Raw genomic sequence first — 6,741 nt, 5'->3', positions numbered from 1 at the left:
TTTAAAATATTTTAGATAATTATTTTTAATAAATAGTATAGGACCTCCTTCAAAGTTGTCTAAATATTTGTCTATATATATATATATATATATATATATATATATATATACAAATATATATATAATTTGATATATGTGTGTATGTGTGTGTGTGTGTGTGTGTATGTATATATATATATATATATATATGTGTGTGCGTGTGTGTGTGTGCGTGTGCGTGTGTGTGCGTGCGTGTGAGCGTGCGTGTGTGCGTGTGCGTGTGTATATATATGTTCACTCTAAAAAATGCTGGGTTAAAAATAACCCAAGTTTGGTTGAAAATGGACCAACCCAGCAATTGGCTTGTTTAAACCCAGCGGTTGGGTTAAATGTTTGCTTAAAACAACCCAATTGCTGGGCAGTCCATTTTCAACCCAACTTGGGTTATTTTTAACCCAGCATTTTTTAGAGTGTATGTGTGTATATGTGTATATATGTATGTATGTATGTATGTATGTATGCATGTATGTATGTATGTATGTATACGTATACGTGTGTGTATGTGTGTGTATGTGTATATATATATATATGTACACTCTAAAAAACGCTAACCCAATTGCTGGGTTAGTCCATTTTCAACCCACGTTCCGAATCCCTGTCTGTGAAACCAGGCCTTTAAGTTCTAGTTTTTTCATTATTACACACACCACTTCCTCAATTCCCCCAACTCACAAAAAAACAGAGAAGATGAGAAACGCCACGACTGGAAAGACTCCAGCAATCTCAAACCACAAGACCATCTTGAATGTCTACAGCAAAACTCTCTGCAGCACAAAGGAAAACAACAGCCCTGATCACTGGGGTCTCAGTTCTGAGAAGCAGAGACTTGGACCTGATATTGTCCGGTTCGATCCAGAATGTCCACCATCTGTAACAGCTGGATGTCAGCCGGTTAAGAGTGAGAACATTTGGAGAGGGTCCATGAAAAACAGGGCCTGAAATTCGGTTTGAGCGGGATTCAAAAATCACAAATTGGGTCCTACTTTGCCAGTGTTATCACGTAGATTGATTAAACACATCGTTTCGTGATGCCAAGACAACGCACGTAATTCCCAGACAGAGCATCTGGCGGACTGCGGACCTTCAATCCAGCATCAACAAACAAAGCAATCCCCCCACCTCTGGTGGAAATGTGCGGCATCTTCCTCACAAAGGCAAACAAACCTGTGGCTTGAAACATTTTGAGAGTAGGTGAGCTATGCTACTTGGTTGGAACAGAAAGAGACGTTTTTTAAACTACGGGACATTCGAAAACACACAAGTGCTGAAAACACAGACGCACAGCCAAAGAAAATGATGACTTTGCTGTTCAGCTTCAAAATCCATGATTTATTAGACTCACCTAAGCCTCTGAAAATTTGAAGAGAAATGGCATTTTGATCCCATACACGCCAGTAGGAAAAAGATATGGAAGTAAGAGATTAAAATGACTGGTTATGTCACTGAATATTGTTTCGGCCAGACAAAGGTCAGATAATTATTTGTTCAAGAAAATAAAGGGCTCTCATTTTTTTACACTCAGTAAGCTTACATTAATAATGCCTGAAAATCATTTTGATGTTCTCCGCCTTTCATCTGGAATGAGGAAAATATGTCACTTTTTTTCTTTTTTCTTCAACTATTATGGTATGAATGTAAATCTTTGAATTTATACTATTGAAACCTGGAGTTAACATACATATTAAACAGAAAATCTGCCTCTTGCAAACTTGAATCATTGAGATAGTATTATGGTTTTTATTAATATTTTAAGTTTATTTTTATATTTCTGTTTTAATTTAAATTTGAAAGTTTTAGTCATTTTGTTGTGTTTTTGTCATTTTTATTAGTTTTTGTTTCAGTTTTAGTTAATACATAAATTGGCTTGCCTTGACAGCTACACTCAAAAAAATGCTGGGTTAAAAATGGACTAACCCAGAGATTGGGTTGTTTTAACCCAGCAATTGGGTCGTTTTAACCCAGTGGTTGGGTTAAAGGTTTGCTTAAAACAACCCAATTGCTGGGTTAGTCCATTTTCAACTTAACGCTTCTATGGTTTTATTTTACATAACTATAGTAAACCTGATCTAGATTGTACCATATTTTTCAAAATGTGTATGCGTGTTTATCCTTCTGACAATATAGGCTATATAAAATCTATATCTTACTAAGCATGGAAAAGGCTTTTTAAAAGTATTCTCTTTCATTCAGATGATTTATCAAGAGGTCTAACTTATTTATTTGCATTTACGTATTTTATCCATCAAAGAGATTAACAAAATGAGGGTGGATTCATAAGATTAAAGGCAATGCACCTTTTAATCGGCTTCAGATGCGCTTCACACTGATCTAAAAGTGCCCTCTGCTGGCCGTTTCAACCACAACACTACAACAGAACTGACTATCACCAATAAAAATGGTTTGCTCTGACAATTTACTAAAGCCTAAAAAAAAATTTCCCCCATGAAAATGCTGCAATAAAGATCTGCAGTGAACTGCCATTAAAGAGAGATTTGTTGAAAGACAAAAGCCAGATTTATGTGACCCTGGACCACAAAACCAGTCATAAGTCGCACGGGTATATTTGTGGCAATAGCCAATACATTGTATGGGTCAAAATTATCTATTTTTCGTTTATGCCAAAAAATCATTCGAATTTTAAGTAAAGATCATGTTCAATGAAGATATTTATTCTACATTTCCTACCGTGAAAATATCAAAAATGTATTATTAGTAGTAATATGCATTGCTAAGGACTTAATTTGGACAACTTTAAAGGCGATTTTAGCAATATTTCGATTTTTTTTGCACCCTCAGATTGCAGATTTTAGTCGTATCCCGGCCAAATATAGTCCTATCCTAACAAACCATACATCAATGGAAAGCATATTTATTCAGCCTTCAGATTATGTATACATTTTATAAAATAAAACCCTTATGACTGGTTTTGTGGTCCAGGGTCACATATGTCCTCTGTTTTCTGGTGCATTTACACTTTTCTCTATTATAGAAGCATGCAATGAAATAAGCCCCATAAAATAACATTCACCTAATAAACCTTAATTATTTACCATTTCAACCATTAGTAATTCCTTAGTAATAAAATTGTAATTTCGTTTTTAAAGCAAAACTAATCAATCAATCAATCAATCAATAGTTGTAGCCAAAACAGCAGGCTATTTTGTTGGAACTATTACCATTACCATATTTATATAGGGGAAACTTAATAAATGTCTGTTATAGGCAATTATTTGAATACGTTGACACTATTCTTAAAACAATAAAAAGACATGCATACAGAGCTGGTCCTGGTCATTTTATTAATTCCTCAAATTGAGGCAAATGCACAAAATACGCGTTTTATAAAAAATAAAAGACTAATAAATAGACTTAACAGCGCCCTCTGGTGCCCTTCGAGGTGGATGATCTGACCACATTTTTCACATCTTCCCATGCACCAAAGAATAGGCTAAGGCTACATTTCTCAATGTGCTCAAAAATTTTCTTTCAGCTGAAACAAAACATGACCACAGATGCACTATACAAATGAAGAAAAACAAAAAAGGGAAAAGGATCATAAATTTTGCATAGCCTATTTAATGACAAAAATACCTTCTTCTTTTTTCCATATTGGTAAAATGGGTAATCCAGTGGTTAATAATTTTAACTTTTAGAAATTCTATTTAACAAATATTGATTCTTATATATTTAATAAATGGATTTTATGTCATAGTATTAGGCTAGATGATACATCTACGATTGTTTTACTTTTATATTAAAGATTCAAATAAATACGCGAGTTATTGTGAATAAACGTTGAATAGATGCCAGAATTACTAACATCAAATGAAAATAGGGGCACATTACATCCACTGTGGCTATTTACAGGAGTGAACATGCCCTTAAGTACCCAATCTGTCTTCATTCACAAGCTCATAACTCTGTATAGAGCGCCGTTTGGCCTCTGTCCCACCGGTGCCAACTCTGATATAACTCTGATATATAGTAACAGACGTTTGTCAGCGCTCCAATCACACTGCCAGAGAAAAAAAATCGTACTAGTATTTCGCACAACATTTTAACAGTTTGTTGAAACCACTCTTCTACAAGTTTAATCTGATCGTGAACACTACATTATCTTGAATGCAAGTCCTGCTCAGAAGGCCAGAGGGCAGTAGACACACCAGGAACCAAGAAGGGAAGCAACGGCTGACATTTCAAATGTATAAAAAAAAAACATATGTTTTATACACTTAATGCACACATAAATATTTATCATAGTAAGTAAGGAAGGAACGAAGGAAGGAACGAAGGATTATAAAATTTAGCATTATTAATGTTCATTCTGGACATAAATCACGAGAATCATGACTAATCATGATTAAAGGGATAGTTCACCCAAAAATGAAAATGGTGTCATCATTTACTCACCCAGATGTCGTTCCAAACCCGTAAGACTTCCGTTCATCTTCTAAACAAAAAACAAAGATATTTTTGATGAAATCTGAGTGTTTTCTGTCCCTCCATTGACAGCTATGCAACTACCACTTAGACGCTTCAAAAGGTTCATAAAGAGATCGTAAAAATTTCTGAAGAGACTCGATTCGCTTTATATGATGAACAGATTGAATTTAGGCTCTTATTCACATAAACATTGATCAGCAAACATAAACAGAATCTCAACCGCACATGCTTTGACGTGTGGGAACAACCCCATAGACAGTAAAAGAAATGGACACAGCGACCCCATAGACTTCAACGCAGAAAAGTGAAAGTGAAAAGTGAAAGCTTGAAGACGTAGATGTGACGTGAGCAACCTGTCTGACAGTTGTAAGTCTTCTAGTAGTTGTGCTAAATTAAATCTGAATCACCGACTCTTGCAGAGACTTTTAAGTAATTATTTTGTCATTTTGCATAGTATTTATTTATTTTAAAATTTGACACCAGTACACCATTTAAGTTAATGCATCCTGTATATACGGTAATTTCTCTACTACGCGACAAAAACGTGTGTGTGTGTCTGTATATGTGTGTATATATGTGTATTTTACAAAAACGACTTCTACAGGGCGATAGTGTAAGATACAAGGTAATGGAGCCTTTTATACATTGTTGTGTTTCTTTAGAAATAAACAATGGACAAATGGAGTCTTTAAACGCCTCAGATGTAAAGTTATTCGCTGTCAAAGTGACGCCAAAATGAATGGGAGTCAATGGGATGCTAACAGCAGGTGATGGCTTGGTTAGCAATGGCTGCCCCTATGGAAGGTACGCTTTCCGGGTGCAGGATTACCCCCTTGAACAAACCTCATTGGTTCTTGGGGAAGCTCAAGTGTGCTGCGTAACACGAGAATGAACCTCATTGGTTCTTGGGGAAGATCAAACGTGCTGCGTAACACGAGAATGAACCTCATTGGTTCTTGGGGAAGATCAAACGTGCTGCGTAACACGAGAATGAACCTCATTGGTTCTTGGGGAAGATCAAACGTGCTGCGTAACACGAGAATGAACCTCATTGGTTCTTGGGGAAGATCAAACGTGCTGCGTAACACGAAAAAATGTACCTCATTGGTTCTTGGGGAAGATTAAACGTGCTGCGTAACACAAAAAAATGTACCTCATTGGTTCTTGGGGAAGATTAAACGTGCTGCGTAACACAAAAAAATGTACCTCATTGGTTCTTGGGGAATATCAAACGTGCTGCGTAACACGAAAAAATTAACCTCATTGGTTCTTGGGGAAGCTCACATGTACTATAACATGACAATTAACCTAATTGTTTCTTGCAGAAGCACAATGAACCTCATTGGTTCTTGCACGCAAACATACTTTAGCTTCTGTTTACCATAACTAATGTGTGTGTTGATCAATATAATCTGTTCATCATAATGAAGCAATAGTGTCTCTTTAGAAAACTGCCATTATTTTGCCATTGCAAAATAACCATCGGTAGGCCTATAAAATATAGGTAACTGACAGTCGTGTTTTAAGCAAATGAAAAAGAAATTCGGCAAAAAAACATGTTCAACTTTAAATCTTGTATAATTAGTGATGATATTGCTGATTGTTAAAACAACTCATTTTAAATGATCACCCTTCAGGCCTACTGTTGTTCTTACACGGTAGACGTGGATCTTTGAAGGCCTATATAAATAACATTATATCATATTTTAGAACAAGGACCATCGTATTTGGTGGTGGTGTCAATTTGTCAACAAAAAGTTGCAAAAAGGCGAGCTGTTTTGGAAATGGGAAAAAAAGGCGAGCTGACAGTAGGCTATTTACCTTGGGAACAAATTATTAACGATCGCAAAACTGGTTTGATATTTTTTCATAAAATTATTAAACATAATATAACGTTCCACACCATACAGCGCGTTTAAGAAATGTTTAAAATGATAAAAACTCACTCACATAGAGCCACGGGGGCTAAACCCATGCTGGTTTTATTCCTCGTGATAGCGCCATGTCGAGCCACATGATCAGATGACAATTCGCGGATTCGTTTCAGTGACTCGACTTTTTGAATCTGATCAATAATTTAAAAAAAAAAAATTCGTTTACCGATTCGTTCAGTGGTTCTGTCTTTATGCTACACCGCCATTAGGTGGCAACAAGTGATAAGTCACTGAATAATTTACTCAAACGAGTCGTTATATGACAGTCGATACGAAACGACTCATATAGCATTTGTTAAAATGTGCGTGCATAACGTTACAATAT

This window comes from Gobio gobio (assembly GCF_949357685.1).
Source record: "Gobio gobio genome assembly, chromosome: 21".
Taxonomy (NCBI): Eukaryota; Metazoa; Chordata; class Actinopteri; order Cypriniformes; family Gobionidae; genus Gobio; species Gobio gobio.
The sequence above is the reverse complement of the archived record's forward strand: the minus strand, read 5'-3'. Positions refer to the sequence as shown.